This window comes from Mus musculus, chromosome 15 (assembly GCF_000001635.26).
Source record: "Mus musculus strain C57BL/6J chromosome 15, GRCm38.p6 C57BL/6J".
NCBI lineage: Eukaryota > Metazoa > Chordata > Mammalia > Rodentia > Muridae > Mus > Mus musculus.
In genome coordinates this window covers 79739951-79760716 of record NC_000081.6, presented here as the reverse complement: position 1 = coordinate 79760716, position 20766 = coordinate 79739951, and the positions used below count along the sequence as shown (strand labels likewise).

The following is a 20766-nucleotide window of genomic DNA, read 5'->3' as shown; positions in this document are numbered from 1 at the left end:
GCTGTCACTGCAGTGGCTCTCTCCTGCTCCCGGGGAGTGTGGTTGTGTGGCTGTGTAAGGCAGGTAGGTGATAGGGCACCATAGTAGGGTACTTCTCTGGGAAGTACCCTCTTCCTGCTCCTCCTACTCTTCTTCTTCCTCCTCTCCCTCTTCTTCCTCTTCCTCTTCCTCTTCTTCCTCCTCTCCCTCCTCTCCCTCCTCTTCCTCCTCTCCCTCTTCTTCCTCTTCCTCTCTCTTCCCTCCCTCTCCCTTCCTCCTCATCCCCCCCGCAACAGTATGTGAAACATAATTATAGTTTAAGAGTAAAGTTAGAAAAGGGTATTGTTATAGCTAGAGACTAAGTGCCCCTCTCCCTGCCCCCCCCACCCCAAAACCATAGCTTACTACTTAATGACACCTCTGATGGTTAGCATTAACTGTCAACATAACCTAGAATCCCCTGGGAAGAGAGTCTCTGTGAGGGCTCGTCCACACTGGGACGACCTGTGGCATATCTGTGGGAGGTTATCTTAACTAAGCCAATGGATGTGGGAAGCCCCAGCTCCCTGTGGGTGGTGGCACCATTGCTAGGAAAGGGGTCCTGAATGTGTAAGAGTGGAGAAGCTGCCTGCTTTTGACTGTGGCTGGGATGTGACTGGCTGCTTCAAGCTCACTGAGACTTCCCCACAGTGACTAGAACCTGGAAGTCTGATCTAAAATAAACCCTTTCGCCCTAAAACTTTTCTGAGGATATTTTATTATGACAGCAAAAACAAAAACCAAAAAAACCCCAAAATGACAAACAAACAAACAACCCAGGATACAACCTTAGCTTTTATTCAGTACAAGGTGAGCATAGAAATTATCATAACTATTGCTGCACATATAAAGCATATTTATTATTATTACTTCCATGGCTCAGCTAATGCGTGCCACACATGACTCCCAAAACTATAGTCTGAGGCAGCTGAAAAGCCAAGGTTCCAAGTTGCAAACCCTCTTAAAACGTACAGAGCAAGCAACAGGAGCTGGAGCTGGCAACAGGAACTGGAGCTGGCTCAGGAAAGCACTTGCTGCCCAGGCCTGAGGACCTGACTGCAATCCCCATAACTTGTGTAAGAGGCCAGGTGTGCCACCCCTCAAGTGACAAGGCTGAGACAGGAGGACCCCCGGGTCTCTCTGGCGACCCGGTTTAGTTATATTAGCCAGTTTCAGGCCAGTGAGGGACCCTGTCCCAAATAATAAGGTAGAGGCAGGCCCAATGGCTGAACGGGTGGTGTTGCCTGCTGTCAAACCTGATGACCCAGCTTCAATCAGTAGAACCCACGCGCTGGTAAGAGACAATGGCTTCCTCCCCTAAGTTGTCCTCTGACCTCCATACAGACGCTGTGGCATGCACACACTCAGAATAAATAAGCAAAAATGAAACAAGGTAGAGAGCCATTGAGGATGCACACACACACACACACACACACACACACACACTACAGGGTGCCCCTGTAGTTACTGCCCAGCCCTCTGCCTTCTTTCTAAAAAGAGAAAAGGTTATGTTCGCTTCTCAGTCAGATACCCCAGTCTGCCCCAGCACAAGAACAATTACTAGATTGAATGGAGCAGGGTCCTTTTAAAGATATACTTTAATTATGTGCACATATGTGTGTGTGCATGTGGATATGTGCAGGTGGGAGCGCAGGTGCAGGTGAGAGCACAGGTGCAGGTGGGAGCACAGGTGCAGGTGAGAGAGAGCACAGGTGCAGGTGGGAGCACAGGTCAGGTGCCAGCACAGGTGCACAGCAAAATTCAGAAAAGGCATCTTTCCTGTAGCCAGAATCACAGGTGGTTAGGAGCTGCCCCGTGTGGATGCTACAAAGCAAACTTGGGTCCTCTGCAAGAGCAGCAAATGCTTTTAACTCAGAGCCTATACCCTAACCTAACCCTTTTAAATGGCAAGAACATCAACGTCACGATCCCTGTCTAATGTCCCAGTTTCACCTTTCAACACCAGCAGTCTTGGAACACACCGATTTAGTATTGTCATCTTCATCACCGCCAGATTTCCCTAGCTTCTTTTAACCATTCATTGCACGTGCGTGCATGTGTGTGTGTGTGTGCCTGCACATCTGTGGGGAAGAGGGATGAGTATGTGCGTGCATGTGCATATGGGAAGGGTTAGGGTTGTGGCACTGTCTGAGTGTGTCGTTCATAGAACAATGCATAGAAGTCAGTTTTGTCCCTCCACCGTGGGGGTCCCAAGGACCAAGCTCAGGGCAAGCCTAGTGGCAAGTGTCTTTACCCACTGAGCAACCTTGCTGGCCCTATTATTTGTTTTTGTTTGTCTCTTGTAGCCCAGTCTGGCTTTGAAGTCATCCTCCTGCCTCCACCTCCCAAGTGCTGTATGTGTGCCACCACACCCAGCTCCTTCAACCAATTTAGCGATGTTTCTATTTTGAGAGGTGTCTCTGGTAAGTTCTTTTCGTGCCTCTGTCTTTCTTCATTTTTCTTTTTAGCTATTTATTTTATTTTATCTGTACATGGGTGTTTTTGCCTGTAAGTTTGTGTGTGTCAGAAGGTATCAGACCCCTTAGAATGAATGTTTGTGAGCCACACTGTGGGAACCAAATTCAGGTAGCCCCTGTCCCCAGCTGCTGAGCTGTCTCTCCAACCCCTCAAGTCTGTCTCTTCTTTTTCTTCATTTCTTTCTGTTTTGTTTGTTTGTTTATTGAGGCAGGGTCCCTCTGTGTGGCTTTGGCTGTCCTGGAACTCACGAACTCACGCTGTAGATTAGGCTGGCCTCAAACTCACACCAATCTGCCTGCCTCTGCCTCCCAAGTGCTGGGATTAAAGGTGTGTGCCACCACCACATATCCTATGTCTATTTCTTTTTATTATTATATTTATTTATTCATTCATTTATTTTTGGTTTTTCAAGACAGGGTTTCTCTGTGTAGCCCTGGCTGTCCTGGAACTCACTTTGTAGACTAGGCTGGCCTCGAACCCAGAAATCTGCCTGTCTATGCCTCCCAAGTGCTGGGATTAAAGGCGTGTGCCACCACCACCTGGCTCTATTTCTATTTCTTAAAGGTTTGTTTGGGCCAGCTCACTGAGGCTCTATGGAGGGGTCTCTTTTCTTGACCCCAGGAGGTCTGCGTTCTGAGGTCCAGCCAGAACTTCCCTTCAAGGTGGCTGACAGCTGAAGGAGAGAAAGTATAACCACAAAGAGCGCAGTGCTTGCTGGCCAGTGGAATAGAGAGCGGGGAGGATGTCATTGGCCAGGAACAGTGTGGGGCTCAGGAAAGCACACATCACTGCCCAGGGAGGAAGACTGGAGGCTGCCTGAAGAGGTCACACCCAACTGGGCCTTAGCATTTTCTGGGGGAAGGTTCTTCCTCTGTGAAAGTCTTGCATTTGACAGCCCCTGGGCTTCCTCCTTTGTGACATGTCATGTAATCCTCAGTAGACCTTTGAGTCAAGAATTGCCTTCCCTCATCTACAAGTAGAGGAACTAAGGCTCAGAGAGTGACTAGTTAGCCCAAGATCTAGCCAGGATGCAATTCCAGCCAGGACCAGGCCTAGGCTGCCAGGTTCAGGGTCCTCCTGGCTCCTGCTCATTCTCAGCGCTTCTGTTTACCTCTGTCCTGAGGGGCTCCACATTCCAGGCATGGTCCTGGCTCACCTATTGCTTAGCTACTTCTGCCCTCAGAGAAGGCACATCCACCTACGTTGTAGTTCTCCACCATTGTCTGTAGTGCAGGGAACACCTCGGTCCCCTCGGAGTCTTCAAGGGAAGTGGACAGCTTTGTCACACACAGTTCGAAGCCCAGTGCCAGTACCCTGCCTGGAGGAGCAGTGACTGGTACCAGCCATCTCAGAGAATGGCATCTAGTGCCCCGTGGGCACCACAAAGACCAAGAGACACAGGTTCTCAGGAGAGTGGAGGGCTCTAAGGGACTGGCCTAAAGAGGCAGATGGCAAGGACTTGGTCACGGGATCCATGGCAACCAAGGAGAATAGGCAGCTAGAGGGGTATAGCCTTTGAAGTTCAAGGGGCCTACAGAGAACCTTCTAATAAATACTCCATGTTGTCTTGGAACCCCAGGAGCTCAACCTACTTCCTGCTTCTCAGGGGCCACCCTTATAGTCAGGCAGGAAATGTCTCCTCCCATGGTGACATCCCAGTCCAAACCAGGATTGTCCTGTCCCAGCAGACAAGCCTAATGCACAGCAAACCTCACTTCCTCAAGAGCCTTGGGGACACACAGAGGCTGGTGGAGGCTAGGTCCCTCCCCCACGTTTGGAGGGGGATAGTTGGCGTAGGCCACAAACCACCCCCCTGTTCTATTTTTCCTTTGTTCTCCTCATCCTGTATTTAAAGAAACCACCTCCCACTGCCAGCTGCTGTCTTCAATCCTTAGAAAGATGGTGGGGGTGGGGTGAGAGCAAGCCACAGAGGCAGAAGGTTTGTATTATTATTAATAAGACTCCTAGACTCTTGGAGGCCCGGATGCGCTGGACTCCGTGCTGAGCATTCTGTCCCCTGGGTCGGGTTGGCCCTTCTGTCCATTCTGGGATGCTGCTGCCTACGCCTATGTCTCTCTTACAGGTGAGGAGTCAGGCCCAGTGCTTATCGGGCAGAGCAGGATTCAGGTCATCAGCCTGGGACCCCAGAGCCCAGCTCAAAACTGCTCAGGTGGCTGCTGCCAGCTGGAACAAGCTCCCTCCCTGCACCTCTGTGACCTCATCTGCAGAACAGGGATCATCCTCCTGCCTCAGGAAGACTATGGGAGCCAGGAAGAGGTGACCATGAATGTTTAAGGATGTCCACATTGCTGGCTCTCATGGATTTGGGTCAGGGCCGGTGTGGAGCCTCAGGGTCCATTCCTCCATTACCACCTAAGTTCTACAAAACTAAATCAGGAAAAGGCAGGGTGGCCAATGCACACCCCTGACCAGTGACAGAGACCACAGGGAGCTGGGATCAGACCCTGACCTTTCATCTTGAGCTGAGACAGATGCCCCCAGAACATGCATACCCATGTAGGGGTTTTGCTACTGACCAAGCAGTAACCCCAGCTACGTGTCCTTCTAGCCTCAGAACAGCCTTGTGTAACAGGCCAGGGAGACTGCACGAGAACCTTAGCATCGTGGAGGAAATAACTCACGGACATCTTGTGACACACCAGAGTGGAGCAGGCTGGGGGTGAGGCTCTCACTGTGAGCTAGTGGCTCAGGGATACAGAAAGAGTGACAGGCCCCACTCTACCTGTCCCCTGCAATACTGACACCTGCCCAGTCCTTCTGTGCCTTGTGCTCTTCCACCATGGCACGTGCATCTGCTGCACCTTAGTTACTCTGTAACTGAGGAGTGCTCGGACTGTGTGCTCTGTGCATCCCCAGTGCCTGGCGCAGGGTGCCACATACATAATACATGTGCAAGCCACGTGCACTTCCTCACACATATGCCAGCACTTAGGAAGCTAAGCAGGACTGTCAGGAATTTAAGGCCAGCCTAGGCTACATAGTGATTTCCAGGCCAGCCTGGACTAAAGCACTAGTCCCTCCCTGTCACTAACAAATAAACACGCAGCCAGGCCTTTGATCCCTGCACTCGGGAGGCAGAAGCAGGCAGATCTTTAAGTTCTAGGATAGCCTGGTCTACAGAGAGTGTTTCAGGACTGGCAGCCACAGTGTCTTGAAAAACCTAACAAACTAACTAACTAACTAACTAACTAACAACAATATGTATTGTAACTAATGAGCAAGTGAGTAAAAGAATGATAATGGGTGGCTAGACAGGTGGAGGGACGGGTGGATGAAGAAGGAAGGATGGATGGAAGGACAGATGGATGGACAGATGGACAGATAAGTGTGTGAGAAGAATGGAGGGATGGATGGATAGATAGAGGGATGAGTGGGTAGAGGGATGAGTGGATGGAAGGATGGGGGATTGAGGAATGAAAAGATGGAGGTGTAGATGGGTGGGTGGTCTGGGTACAGGACTCTGAAGGGGACTCCGGAAGGACAGCTGGCAGAGCTAGGGGTGCTGGACAGAAGTACAGGCTCACAGTCCCAGCAGGAGCCCTTTGTGAAACTTCTCCAGTCTTCCTTGACCACACTGAGGACAGAATCTTCTGGCTTTGAGGACTTGGTCTGGAGAAGCAGAGGAACCATCTGTTTTGTATGGGCCCCTTACCAAGCTTAAGGCTGTGGACACTGCTGTCATTCAACAGTTAGCTGTTTGAGGCATGGGGGAGGGGGGTCCCTGAACTCACAGATCAACCATAGAGGAACCTGGAACGTTAAACACACAGGGCTGTTCCTTCGCAGGATGGGATACACAGCCTGCTATGTGCATCTCATGTCTGATGGGTGAGCATCCGTGAGGTTGACCAGGATTCCTAGCAACAGAGTCAGCCCAGCAGGCAGGCTGGGGGGGAGCCTGTGCCTGACCAGAGACCATCTCTCTGCCTCTTATCTGAGTGAATCCAATGTTCAGAACAGAACCACAGCTGCTTCTCTGGGTTCTCTGGACCCCCTGTGGTCTCCCACACACTCTTCCTTCTTCCTCCCATCTCACCTTGCTAAAAGCCACATGTGCTGCTCGGTCCTGGAATGGTTGGTGTGGGCCACTCCTATCACGAAGCAGCCAGAGCCTTGACTGTAAATGCAGCTAGTGTGAACAGTAAGCTCCTGGGCTGAGGTGCCAGGGAACATGGAGGAAGGAAGGCCTCCAAGGAAGCACTGGCCCCAGGGGCTCTCTCCACGGATAATCTCATTGGAATGGAGGGGTTTGGCAGGCCCCAGGGAAGTGAGGAGGGTCCCAGCTTTTCAGTCGAGGATGCTATGAGTAAGGGATGGGCAGAGCCATGACGGATGGGGTGAGACTCACATGTTATGGGCAGGAGGGAAACCCTGGAGCGGTGGGCAGGGAGTCTTAAAGGCAGAAAGGCAACAGAATGGGGATGGAGAACTCAGGCCCCAGACCAGTAAGAACCTGCCCTGCCAGCCCAAAATGGAGCTGGGCTGCAAGCCATGCTGCAGGCACTGGAGAGCAGCTACCTCTTCACCACAGCCCTCATTTGTACCCTGAGCCTGATGACCTGGGAGTAAACCCCCAGACCCCACGTTCCCCATATGTCTTGATAACAGCAGCGCTCCACCCTGGCTTGCAAGACCCAACATAGCTTGGTCCCCTCCCCTCTCCCTAGGACCAATGTTCCTGGCACTAACCCTGGCTCTAGGGCTTGGAGCCCCAGAAGTGCAGGACCTGAGCCATACTTACTAAGCGCACACCCTGGGGCACCAGCACCACCCAGTTCCACCTTCACATCGTCCAGGTGAGCTGGACCCAGCTGGGCCTGCTGCGACAGAAGATAAGCTCATGATGTCAAGTAGGAGCAGGCCCACCTGAGGAGCCCAGAACTCTGTTGGTAAATTCCTCAGCCCTGTCCCAACCATCCTGCCCCCCTTCTGTGAGTCTACCAACCCAACAGCTTTCTGCTGCCGGCGGTGCAGGGCGACCTCTGGTGGCCATACATGGGCATAGCATGGTAATCCGTGCCTGCGGGAGACTTCCGGGCAGAGTGGCTAGTCAACCACTGACCACCTCTTCAGGCTCATCAGGCCAGAAGGGAAAAAAAGATATAGTGGTTTTGAGTCAGCCAGAAACAGACTTCTGCTCTTCATCCGCAAACATTTATCAAGCACTTCCTCCACACTCTTCCTTGCATAGATAGGTACTGAGGCACTGGAAGCCTAGTAGGTTGGCCCCCAGGCTCCCTGGAGCTACAAGTCAGCTAGGGCCTGAGCCTCCACTTCAAGCTCAGAGCCCACAGTGTCAGTTCTGCCCCTTCTGAGACATACTCATGGGGATACAGTGACCTGGCCGGCCTAGCACCAGCTATTTCCTTCTTCTACCATGTGGGCATCACACATTCTCTTCTTCCTGAGGGTCATTACAAGGGCCGCCAAATCCAATACATCAGCATCTCCCTCCAGGGTCAGTCCCAAGAGATCACCGAGTGACAAAGTGGTGCTTGGGGAGCTTCTGATGGCCCAAGGATCCATTGTCGGGCTCACTGGGTTCTCGGCTTGGCTTGGCCTGCAACGGGGCTGTCCTGGGCTATCTGGGTAACTTCTGCTTCCACAAAACCCACAGGCCATGTGGGCATCAGTGCCTTAGCTGGGGACATCAGGTAGGGCCATCTCCTCTGCTCCCAATTCCCAGTCCTCCTAAAAAGGAAGTGTGACACCTTGGGCTTTTCTCCATCTTGTGGCTGGGGTGTCACCTCTAGAGTGGCTCCCCCAAATCTCTGTTCCTCCTAGGAAGTGACCATACTGGTTAGGTTGTGTTTGGGTATTTTTGTTTCTCTGTGTAGCCCTGGCTGTCCTGGAACTCCCGCTATACACCAGGCTGGCCTTGAACTCTGAGATCCACCTGCATCTGCCTCCTGAGTGCTGGGATCAGAGCTGTGCGCCACCACCCCACCCCCAGCCCCCAGTAAGTCCTTGTTTCAGACAGATTTGTCCAGGGAGCCCGGACATGAGCAACAACTGGAGGAGAGCAGCTAGAGTGCGGGAAGTGGTTGGAAGTGCTTAGCTCTCAGCTCAGGCCTAAGCTGGGAGTCTGGCGGTGCTCAGAAGTGCATGGACATCTCAGCAGTCTCGCTGGTGTCTAGGCGCACCCTGCCTGTTTTCACGGGGAAAGTGAAACAGGACAGGCTGCAGGCTGCTGCTTCCTCATATCTGAATACCCTTAGGCCATGGTCTCATGAACGCCCTCAGAGCCCGCCACCATTTCCTGAGCAGCCTAGGGGAGCTGCTTCCCCTGGCTCTCTTACTCCAGGAACCTCGCTGCATTTCCTTTCCTGCCTTCCTACTTCCAACCCAGATACCTGGACTAGTGCGCGCACGCGCGCACACGCGCGCGCACACACACACACACACACACACACACACACACACACAGAGTCAGTCTCTCTCTCTCTCTCTCTCTCTCTCTCTCTCTCTCTCTCTCTCTCTCTCTCTCTCTCCTCTGTGTGTTCCTGTGCAGGTCTGGAGGTAAATACAGGAACCCCATTGGTTCCTTGGGTGAGGAGAGCGCCTGAGAGAGCAGGGAGGGCCTCCTGATGCGCTCTGTGATCAGCTGGATGTCTGCAGCTCACACAGTGAGGGTCCTGGTACTTTCGAGACTGAGGCGGATTTCAGACCTGCAGGGACCCCAGTGACAGTCATCCCAAAGCCATCTAAGATGTACTGCATAGATTTGCCTGCCCATACACTGTATTTTAATGGTTTTGTTTGTTTGTTTGGTACACTGTATTTTAATGGTTTTGTTTGTTTGGTTGGTTTGATTTTTCAAGACAGGGTGTCTCTGTATAGCCCTGGCTGTCCTGGAACTCACTTTGTAGACCAGGCTGGCCTCAAACTCAGAGATCCCCCTGCCTCTGCCTCCTGAGTGCTGGGATTAAAGGCGTGTGCCACCACTGCCCGGCATTATTTTAATGGTTTTAAAAAGTTTTTGAAATAAGGCTGGATGTAATGGTACAAACTTTTTTTATTAGATATTTTCTTCATTTACATTTCAATGCTATCCCCAAAGCCCCCTATAACTTCCCTCCGCCCAATGGCACAAACTTTTAATCTCAGTATTTGGGAGGTAGAGGGAGGTATACCTGTGAATTTGAGGATAGCCTGACACACTAAAAGTCCCCCACAATTAACCTTCACACTAACTCTACAAAGTCATCCTTTGGAACAGGAGAGATTTGACAAGGGCCCATATGATTAACACACCAGTTTATGGGATTCTCCATGTTATGAGCCCCCACACTTATGAGGCCTGTCTAGCAGGGCTGAGAAAACCATTGAACCCAGGGAAGGTCCTTGTTGGTCCTCTGAGGTCTGAGGCAGAGGTCCGGTGACTTCCATTAGAACAGCCTCATGGTCATTGCTAGCTCAGCCTGCTGCTGCTAGATGCTTAGAAGATACATCCCAAGGACTGGAAGATGGCTTTGTTTGTTTGTTTGTTTGTTTGTTTTGTTGTTGTTGTTTTGAGACAGGGTTTCTCTGTGTAGTCCTGGAACTCACTCTGTAGACCAGGCTGGCCTCAAACTCAGAAATCTGCCTGCCTCTGCCTCCCAAGTACAGGGATTAAAGGCATGCGCCACCACGCCCGGCAGAAGATGGCAATTTTAACAAGCTAACTGCAGGAACTGTCCAGCCCCTTCCTGGCTCTGGGTCCACACGCCCAGTCAGTGTCTGCTCACCAGGCACCCTCAGCCTGTCAGGCAGTGTGTTGTCAGCCAGGCATGGGCCAGGGCCTACTTCACAATCAGGAGCCTCCTCCTACTCCCAAAGACTGCCAGCGCTGAGTTTCCTGTCAGTGGAGACACCAGGGTGCACCGCTCCATCAGCTCTCAAGACAAGCATTTAAAAAGAAGTTAGGAGCTGGGCGGTAGTGCGTACCTTTAATCCTAGCAGAGACGGGCAGATCTCTGTGAGTTCGAGGCCAGCCTGGTCTACAGAGTTCCAGGACAGCCCAGGCTACACCAAGAAACTCTGTCTCAAAGAAGAAAAAAAAGAAAGAAAGAAAAAGAAAAAAGAAACTAGACCTATGTATTTTATGTGTGATTGTTTTGCCTGCATGTATGTATGTATGTATGTATGTACACTGTGTGCATGCTTAGTCCTTACACAGGTCAGGGGATGGCCTGGGATGCCCTGGAACTGGAATTACCGGGGACTGAGAGACAGCAAGGGAAAGACCAGCGCCTTCCTAGCTCACGAGCCTCACATTGCACTAGAGTGGTTCTGAGCAAGCCCAGGCTTCCTGGAACACTAACTGGGTGTGCTCAGCCACCCTGCTGTGTCCTTGGAGACCCCCACCCCAACCTCTTTCTTGCATACACCCACACCAGCCCCTCTCTCCTTTGGTATTTTCTTCTAGACCATTTTGGCTGTCACTCTACTAATTAGCTGTCTTCTTCATCCTCCTAGAGAGGCCGGGTGCCCTGATCCTTGCCAGAAGACCTCACGACGGAGGGAAGAGACATTTCTAAGACCTCCGGGATCCTTCTTATTTCTAACTTCTAAACTTGTAAACTTACATCTTCTAAGTTCTAACTTACAACTCCTAAATGGCTCTGTCCAGGTCTGCGAAAGTTTGCAGGTCCAGCTTTGCTTCGGGACACTCCTGCTCACAGTCAGACCTGCCAATCACTGGCCAGAGCACAGCCATAGAGGACTGCAGACCTGCTGAGGCCTAGGGAGAGCACCACCACCCAGGGCTTGCCAAGCAGGCACAGGGAGGAGGAAGTGGTCTCAGTTTAGAGAAAAAGGAAACTTTGAGCACTCGCGCTCTGCAATACAGGGTGGCTCTCGGGGCTCGGTCTAAACTGATGCTTACAGAACCTTATAGTGAGGACACAGCACAGGCCTGAGGCACAGTGAGACCCAGGCACAGCTTCCGGGCATCTTCTCTAGGGCGGTTACAAGGTTCCTCAGAAACCAGCTGTGACAAGCCAGCTGCTGACTGGCAGGGCAGTCAGTGGACTCAGAGCCCTGGGTTTGTACTGAGGGCTGGCCCAGCTAACATGATGGGAATCTTACCCAGATCCAGCTTCTTGGAAGCACGCTAGGGCCAGACTTACCAGATACCAGGAAGAAGGGGACACTATAAGAGATGGGGCACAGGTGACCTTATCAGGGGTGTGTGTGTAGAGTGATGGCTGGATGAAGTCTATACTTAATAAGACCCCTTAGAGCATGAAGGTTGGGGGAGCTGGGAAGGAGGGTCTCTAGGGAGCTACAGGAATGTGGCACAGTATTGGAGAGAAGGGAAACCATAATGACGATCCTCTGGGGCTAAAGATGGCTGGGTGCTTAAGAGTGCTCACTGTACAGCTACGAGGACCTGCGAGTGGATCCCAGCACCCTCACATGAGTTGGGTGTGGTCGGAGTGTGGGCCTGTAACCCCACACAGTAAGGGAAGATGCCCGGAGCTTGCTGGCTGCCAGCTTAGCCGAAAGACACCAACAAGCTCCCATGTCAGGGAAAGGCCCTGTCTCAAAGGAACGAGCTAGAGAGCGGTCAGAAAACAACACGGGGTGTCCTCCTTTGATCTCACCATGGAATAGTTTGAGTCTGGGGAGGGATGCTGAAGAACGCCCACAGTCTAAGGCACATGCCCCGAAAGCAGGGTGGAACCCTCCTGATGAATAAGCATGGCCACCGTGGCCCCAGAACAAGGCTGTTGGGAAGACAGCTTTGAAAGAGAGGAGAGCAGAGGAGTGGGGCGGAATGGGAAGGGGACAGAAAAAGGAAGAGACTCTAGAGCGTTGTGGACAGACAGGAGTCGGGTGATAAGACAGCGGCCTGCGTGGCTGCATCTAGGCAATCAGTGAGCGGGCAACTCAGATGGACGCATGCGCAACAACCCCCGCCCCCTGGTAAGCCCTCCTTCCCAGGTGGCAGCTCCTGACCACTGAGCCATAAAACCTGGAGCCTCTGGCCACCTGGAGGTCTTGTATGGAACTGCAAGCTGTGCTGCCTACAGTGTGCCCTGGGCATGCTGGCAGAGAGGGCGGACTGGCTGACAGCGCTGAGCAGAACATAGAGCCACACAGGCTTTTGCAGCCCCTGTCCCACTGTATCCTGTGCCACAAAGACCAGCTACCCAGCCTGCCCACACCTGGAGGACTGCGGCTGGCCGGAAGTACAGTCCTGTACATATATATATCTATATCTCTCTATATATCATATATAGCTTGCTTCTCCTATGTTGGATGCTGGGGCGGGGGAGGGGCTCTTAACGTTCATCCTTGCTTAGAGAAGCAGGCAGGGCAAGCATATGAACATTGCTATGTCAATGCCTCAGTAGGTCCTCCTCCCCAGGCTTGAAGGACCTTCACACTGCCACTCTGTCCATAGCCACCTGTCAGCAAGAGGAAGGGAAAGGGGTGCTATCCCCATTTTGCAGGTAGGAAAACTGAGGCCAAGTAGCTGAAGCCTGGAGGGTAAGGACAGAAGTTTGCGGAGACAAGGGATTGATATTTGCTGGGGGCCTCCCAGGCCACGAAAAGGATAAGGTGGAGGTCTAGGCAGCAGGGCCAGGATGGGACTGAGGGCGATTCTGCAAGCTATCTTAGTGGGCTTGCTCCTTCCACAGCTGCCTATAACTGAGCTGTCCCCTCTTGTCCCTCTTCCCTTGGCTTCTCCTCTCAAACTTGGGACAGGTTTCCCAGCAGTTCCTTTGACCCTTCAAGTGTGGGTAGGTCATTGTGGCAGAATCCATGAAATTTTAAAGGTCAGTGGAAACAACAACTACTCCTCTCCTCTCCTCCTCACCATCATCTCCATTATAACCGCCATTATCGTCGTCCTCATCACCATCATCATCAGGAAGAAATAGATGTAATCAAGTTTGGAATATGTTTGCCTTTATATTAAAAACAGTCACAAACTGTATTTTTAGTATTTTGTTGATGGTTGTGTGTGCACTCGTGGGCGTGTGTTTGCATTTCTGTGCACGTGTATATGTGTGCACGTGCGCTTCTGTGTGCTTGCACATGTGTCCATGTGAGCACATGTGTGCATGTGTGCGCACTCATGCACATACTATCAGACTTGCCAGTGGAGAATGTGAGCACATGTGTGCATGTGTGCGCACTCATGCACATACTATCGGACTTGCCAGTGGAGAATGTGAGCACATGTGTGCATGTGTGCGCACTCATGCACATACTATCGGACTTGCCAGTGGAGAATGAGGCTGACCTCATGTCTTTCTCCAGCACCTTTCACTTTTTTTTTTTTTAAGACAGGGTTTCACTATGTTGCCCTGGCTGGCCTGGAACTCACTATGTAGATCTGGCTAGCCTCGAACTCACAGAGATCCTTCTATCTTTGCCCCCAAGTGCTGAAATTAAAGGTATACACTGCTATGCCCTGCTATGCCTTGTTTTTTGAGAGTCTCTCATTGGACCTGGAGCTCATAGATTCAGCTCAGCTGGCCGACCTATCTTCCTAGTCCTAGAGGGAGAACTTTTTAAAAATGCTATTGATGGGGGCTGGAGAGATGGCTCAGAGGTTAAGAGCACTGACTGTTCTTCCAGAGGTCCTGAGTTCAAATCCCAGCAACCACATGGTGGCTCATAACCATCTGTAATGGGATCTGATGGCCTCTTCTGGTGGGTCTGAAGACAATGACAGTGTACTAACATAAAATGAATAAAATCTTTTTAAAAAATGCTATTGAATTCTTACTAAGGGCCTGGTTATGGGGCTTGTTGTGGCCTGTGACCCAGCTGGGACTTATGTTTTATTACGATATGCTAAAACTGGTCAGTAGTCCATCCCTACAGCCTAGTGGCCTGTCCTGCCTGACATTGCCAGAGCGGGGCTGTAGTCAGTGCTATTGCTGACTAAATAGGTGCTCACTAAAAACGAACACAAACCCCATCACTGATAGCCTTGCCGGGGACCACACACTATACTAAGCTCATCCACACATCATTTACACATCCACTGTTCAGATGAGGACATCAAGGCTGACAAAAGTTAAATAACACGCCCACATTGTTCTTTCCGGAGGGTCTCTCAGGGCAGCTATCTGAAACCACTGGCCCCGTGATGTCACTGCGGCAGCTGCTGCAGCTGCTGTTTATGTCAGAGGGATGACCTCCCATCCTCCCACCATCATGGAGCAAAATGTCTGACCTGTACAGCCACAGACAAAGATGCTAATCCTGCCTTTGCCTTCCTTCTGGATGTCTGACCCATCCAGGCTATTCTTCTGAGGCCCATCCCAGAACAGAGAGCAAGGGGGTGTAGAGAGAAAAGGATGTGTGGAATGTGGGAGCAGGCATGGAAGCCACTGCTCTTCGTAGGCACTTGAGTTGGGAAGGGTCAGGGAAGATACCTAGGAACCCGTTGCTGGATGATTGGCAGGATCTCATCAGCAAAGAAAAGGGGGAAAGGGCAAGCCAGGTCCCAGTCCTGCCCAAACACAGGCTTGGCCTTGGGAGAGGGCACAGGCAATGCTCTGGGAGTGACACTGAGGCCCACAGGGGCTCTGCATCAAAGACTCCCTGAAGGCTGTGCCAGGGAGTGAGGTGACTGAAGTCCTACGAGTCGTGTTTAGTTAGCATTTACTAGAATCTTGGCACGGTAATAGGCGTGGGGTCAGAGATGAGGGAGACACTGTCATTCCAAAGACCAACTGCTGTGTGCCTGGGAGTGTCCGGCTCAGTCAGACACCTACAGCCCTCACCTACTGTTACACGTATCACGTGTCTTTCTCCTTGGAGCAGACTCCTTCCATAAAACAGCTTTACTAGGCTGGCGCCTGCTAACAAACTCTTCGAATGGCTGGATTAAAGAGCCCGGAGCCCCAAGATGGAGCTGGGTGGGGTCCAGCAACACCCCACATCAGATCCCAAGGAGGCGGAGAAACAGCCTCCGGGACTTGGGGGCACCAGGTTTCTCAGGAGTCCTCACCCTCTGTTAGCTGCCAAACATGTTCCAGAGACGAGGAAACATGACATGAAAGTCCCCACCCTGCCAGGTTGGCCTGTGATGGTTAAATGACAGACGCCAACACCCAACTGGACTGGAGGCTGATGCTGACACTGCCAGGGAGCAGTAGAAGTGACCTTGGTTGCACAGAGGGAAGGGGGCCTCCCACAGAAGTGCTGAGCGCTTGTCCCTTGCCACGGAGCAGGCAGAGCCACATAGCTCATCCCATCACCACGTGGGGCGGGGTGTAGCAAGGGAAGCCCCCAAGCTTGGCTGTAGGTCAAGACAAGCTGAGGGCCACGTGCTCTCCCCACGACCTCTGTTCCTTTCCTCGCTTGACCTCACGGGGGAGGCAAAAGAGTCCAGAAGGGCTCATTAACTTCTTCAAGGCCAGAGTCAGTTGGTGTGGCAAGCAAACTGATTGTTGTTATTCATGTTTTATAAAGAGAGAACATAGTTCAGAGAGGTTAAGAGACTTGCCCCGAGTGAGCAAGCAGGACACCTGTCTAAGTAAGGCCCACCAGTCTCCATTGCAATGGCCCTTCCTCCACTTACCTAGACAAGAAGAGAGCTAGCAGCCAGGAAATCCATCCCACAGTCCTGTGCTGGGAAGGGTGGTTTAATCTTCAGCTCACCCCACTGAGCCCTGACTCTTGGTGTGTCTAGTGCAGGCAACTTCATCACGTCGATTTGACGCAAACCAAAACATACCTGGGAAGAGGGAACCTCAACTGAGGGATTGCCTCCATCAGATTGACTTGTAAGCAAATCTCAGGGGGGCGTTTTCTTGATTGGTAATTGATGTGGAAGGGTCCACTGTGGGCGGCGCTGCCCCTAGCCAGGCAGTCCTAGATAGTATAAGAACACAAACGGAGGGAACCCATAGGGAACAGCACAGCAGTAAGCAGTGTTTCTTCACGGTCCCTGCCTCTGCTCCTGCTTGACATCCTGCCCGGACTTTCCTCAGTGAGAGACTACAATAGGGACGTGTGAGCCAGAGAAGTCCTTGCCTCCTCCAAGTTGCTTTTGGTCCGTGCTTTATCGCAGCAGCCGGGAACCAAGCGAGGACATCAAGTTCATGTTGATGTCTTATAAATCAAGAAAAGCATTACAACATGATAATAAAGTATCATCTTTATACCCATGTGGGTAGAAACATAACTTTATTGTTGTTCTAGAGCCCTCATGTGGGCTGTCTGTGCGTGTGCTCCACCTCAGAGCTATAAGATGGGGAAGGCACTACCCGCGGCAAAAATAAATAAATAAATTTAAAAATGGAGGACCATAAAGTCTGAATGTGGCCCTACTCTTGAGGTCAAGGTTGTTCCCCTCTGTAATCTTATCTAATAAAAATAAATTAAATAAAATAAAGTTAAAAAAAGAAGAAGGAAAAGGAGAAGAAGAAGAAGATAGTTAGCATAATTGTCCAAAGATACTGTAAGGGTAGACAGCATCTCATTTCCAGATGGGACAATGGAGGTCTAGAAAGGGGATCTGGTTTTATTTGGCAGTGGAACCAATCCAAAATGAGGGTGTGTGTATTTCCTCAGTTTCCTACTGCCTTTGGATACCAGCTTTTTTTTTTTTTTTTTTTTTTCTTTTCGAGACAGGCTTTCTCTGTATAGCCCTGGCTGTCCTGGAACTCACTCTGTAGACCAGGCTGGCCTCAAACTCAGAAATCTGCCTGCCTCTGCCTCCCCAGTGCTGGGATTAAAGGCGTGAACCACCACTGTCTTTCTTGTCCCAGTTCCCCCCACCCCCTTGGCATTTTAAAGTGAAGGACACCGGATCTCATCATCCTTAGAAGATATTGAACAGAAGTGGTTTATCCCCAGTCGCACTCCTTTATCTTCTGGGGGCGGGGTGTGTGTGTGTTTGAGAGAGAGAGAGAGAGAGAGAGAGAGATGGGGTGGTGGTGGGAGGGGACAGGTCCGTGGAGTCAGGAACTCATCCCAGGGGGAGGAAAGTAGGAGAACCGTGTTGCCAGCCCTACCTTCTCTTGCAACCAGCTGTGGATGGAGCCTTCTTTAAAACAGAAAAGCTGCTGTCAAACTTGGGGTTTCTGACTGGACATGGTGGTGCACTCTTATCTCAGCACCTGGGAGGCAGAGGGGTAGGTGGATCTCCGTGACAGTAAAATCCTGTCTTGGAAAAACAAAAACAACAACAAAAATAGGTGGTGCGGGAAGATGGGTATCCTGCCCACCTTGGAATTTAAAATTCAACCTTAAAATTAAATAGTATTAATCTTCTAGACTCAACTTCCCCTCTGGGTGGGTTCTTTATAAGAAACAAAAAAAACTTCCACGGACCTGTTTCCCTCGTCTTTAAAATGGGCAGACACGGCTGACGCTGGTAAGCGTCCAAACCACCCGCGCGGGGCCGCGTCAGGACCCTATCCTGGGGCCAATTTCATGACACCCTGTGTGCTCCCGCACCTAAAGCCTTTAGAGCTCCGGCGCCGCGCGCGCGTGGGCACGGATGCGCGAGGGAACGCTCGGGTCCCACAGCCTGGAGGTCGTACTCGCCCCCGCCTCCCACGCGCGGACTACAGGGCCCACGCGGAGGGCGGGCCGAGCCGGAGCCTTTGTGTTCAAATCAACCAATGGGCGGCGGCAGAGGGCGGGGCGGGCCGGCTGGGCCCGGCCAATGACTTGTGGGCTGTCAGCGTTGATTGACAGGCGCACACATACACACTCGGCCACGCGCGCACCGCCCTGCCCCACTCGCGCAGCGCGGTCCTCTGCCGGCCGCATTGTCCGCTCACCGACCCCGCGCCGTCCCGCGTCTCCGCTCCGCGCGCGTTTCAGCCCCAGCCCCGGGCCCGGCCCGGCCCAGTGCGCGGCGCCGCCCGGGGGACTCCGACGCGGGAAGAACCACGCAAGGTAAAGAAGGGATTGGGCCCGCCTCCCCACGGCCCCGCGCCCGCCTGACCCGGGTCGCCGTCCGGCCAAAGCGCGGGCCTGCGCCTCCCTGTCCGGCCAGGCCGGGCCACTCCAGCCCCTGCGCGACGCACGCCCCGGGACACTCGCGGGCCGGCGCCCTGACGCATCGCGGTCACGGGGAGGGCGCTGTCCCCAGGCGGGACTTCCCCAGCAGCCTCCGGGGAGGAGGGCAGCCAAGACCCAGCCGCCCCAAACCGGACCAGGGCTGTGCCACAGGCCGAGTCCTGGCACTGGAAGTTCTCAGCCTGCGCCACCGCTGCCTGTCACAGTTATGGGGTACGGGGGAGGGCCCTTTTAGCTCAGTTCCAAAACAGCCAAACCCAACCAAAACAAAACAAAGCCAGCGCGCTCCGGGGTGTGACTTAGAGCCAGGACAGAGGGTGAGCGCCTGGAGCACTTTTTTGTGTCCCAGGGGAAATGGAGTGGAAATGTCACGTATAATATTCCCCAGGATAGGGGAATCTTCGGGACCAAGGCTCTGCAGTAGGAAAGTATGTTTTATTTGAGGGTTTTGTAACTAATGGCGGGATGGAGGAGTGTCTATCTCAGCGGCTCCCCACGGTAGACCTTTGTCATCTTGTGTAATCTGGATGGCCGCTGTGGCAAACTATTTTGTGACAACAGGATGAATATGAAAGATAAAGATAAGGTCCACACCGCTCTGGGAGTGCTGGGAGGTGGCACACGGGGCAGTGTTCGGTGCCCCACCTCTCCACCTACTCAGAACGTTTAGATTCTTGCAACAGCGGCGTGGGCACTGTATAAACATGTTACACTCTTTTCCCCCCTGGCAAAGGCTTCATGTGCTACAGCGGGGCAGGGGTTAAGAGGTGGAGCATATGGGCATCTGGAGCTGTCAGGTGGGGGTGGCAGTCATGGGGGGAACTACCTTATAAGGACTGGAATACAACCCAGGACCAAGGCAACTTCCTGCTTTGGCTACTACCACTTGGTCCCTTTACCAACACCAGTCGAAGAGAGTGAGAGATGCCAGATGGGCATCCCACCTGGGAAGATGCCAGTTAGCCCAGACAGGAGGCTACTTGTCTTTCTAGCTGGATGAACCTGACCTTCTGGTTTCTGTGGTCTGGGTTTGGGTGTTTCCCACCATGCGAGGTCACTATCCACCAGGAATAGCAGAAACAATACTAAGTCACAAGTACCAGGAACTCATTTTGGATGGGTTTGGGATCTAAAGTTTTGTAATCCTGCTAGCCCAGGCTCGGTGAGATTCCTGGGTTGATATTCTGAGATTTGAAGCTGGGTCCCGTGCCTGAAAGATTTGTTTATCTTCACTTGTTGTTTTCACCTTGGTCTTCTTATCAGTTTCACTCCACCCCATGTGGTGACTGTAACTGTTCTATAGGCTAGACTGACTGCAAGACCACACAACAGCTCCACCTCCTGCCTTACTTCTGTTAACAAATATTGGTTGTGTAACTGCTATGTAACCACGCAGTTTACAGCCATGTTCCAAGTGCATGCTATATGGAGCTGTAACACTCCCCAAACAAACAACTTGCAAACCTTCTGATGGAATGCAAATGTCCAGGCCCTGCAGCCTGTCAGGTCTGAGCAGAGAGACCTGGCTCTCACCTGCAGGCTAGCATTCCAGGTTCTTCCCTGTAGATGGGTGATGATGGCCGCCTTCCTTGTGCTGGGGTCATTAATGAGTAGGAAAGGAATTAGGTAGCTAGTAGTCATTTATCATTGTCATTGTCACATCAAGGTGTCACAGCACAGTGTGCTGAGGGGCTGCAGAATATGGTGGGAAGGGTTTCCGCACGGGATGTAGCAAACCAGAGATTGTGACTAAAAAGAAGGAAAAGGTGGGTTCTAGAGAGATGCTCAGAGGTTAAGAACACTGGCTGCTCTATCAGGGGACCCAGGTTCAATTCCCAGCACCCACATGTTGGCTCATAACTGTCTATAACTCTACCAGGGGATCTAACATCTTCACACAGACATACACACAGGAAAAACACATAAAAACAAATCCTTAAAAAAAGGAAGGGAACGTCTGCCCGTGGAAGGGAGCCATGCATATGAGACCGGACGGCTAGAGAGAATAAAGCACTGGCTGGGGGTGGGGAGGGAGCAGTGCCTGTCAAATGTCCGTCCCTGCTGCACCTCAGAGGTCAGGCAAGGCCCGATTCTGCCTCCCACAGAATTCAGTGCCAAGAAGGGTTAAGACATGCAACCTATAAATTAGGAAACCTTGAGAAAAAAGCTACGGAAGAAGCCCCCGGAGTCCTAAGTAAATCCCAAGACAGGAGGTAGACAGGGGTGAGGGGAGATGCCCTCAATCACAGGGCTGCTTTGCCTTAG

General features: G+C 52.0%; 1 protein-coding gene and 1 long non-coding RNA gene across 5 annotated transcripts in view; one reads left to right on the top strand and one right to left on the bottom strand.

Moving 5' to 3' along the window:
* Nucleotides 1-3322: 3322 nt before the first annotated feature.
* On the bottom strand, nucleotides 3323-18019 carry Gm16576 (predicted gene 16576). Its single transcript, NR_045069.1, has 4 exons — nucleotides 17806-18019; nucleotides 17487-17634; nucleotides 16049-16204; nucleotides 3323-8208 (listed from the first exon to the last, which is right to left on the bottom strand). It is a non-coding gene; the product is annotated as a predicted gene 16576 (long non-coding RNA).
* Nucleotides 18020-18180: 161 nt separating this feature from the next.
* Nucleotides 18181-20766, top strand: part of Sun2 (Sad1 and UNC84 domain containing 2) — an 18469-nt gene continuing 15883 nt past the window's right edge. For 3 of the 4 annotated variants that reach the window (NM_194342.3, NM_001205346.1, NM_001205345.1), the window contains exon 1: nucleotides 18181-18378. The gene's annotated coding sequence lies outside the window, so the exon portion shown is untranslated. The remainder of the gene's footprint in view (nucleotides 18379-20766) is intronic. The other variant, XM_030248502.1, reaches the window with a different exon arrangement.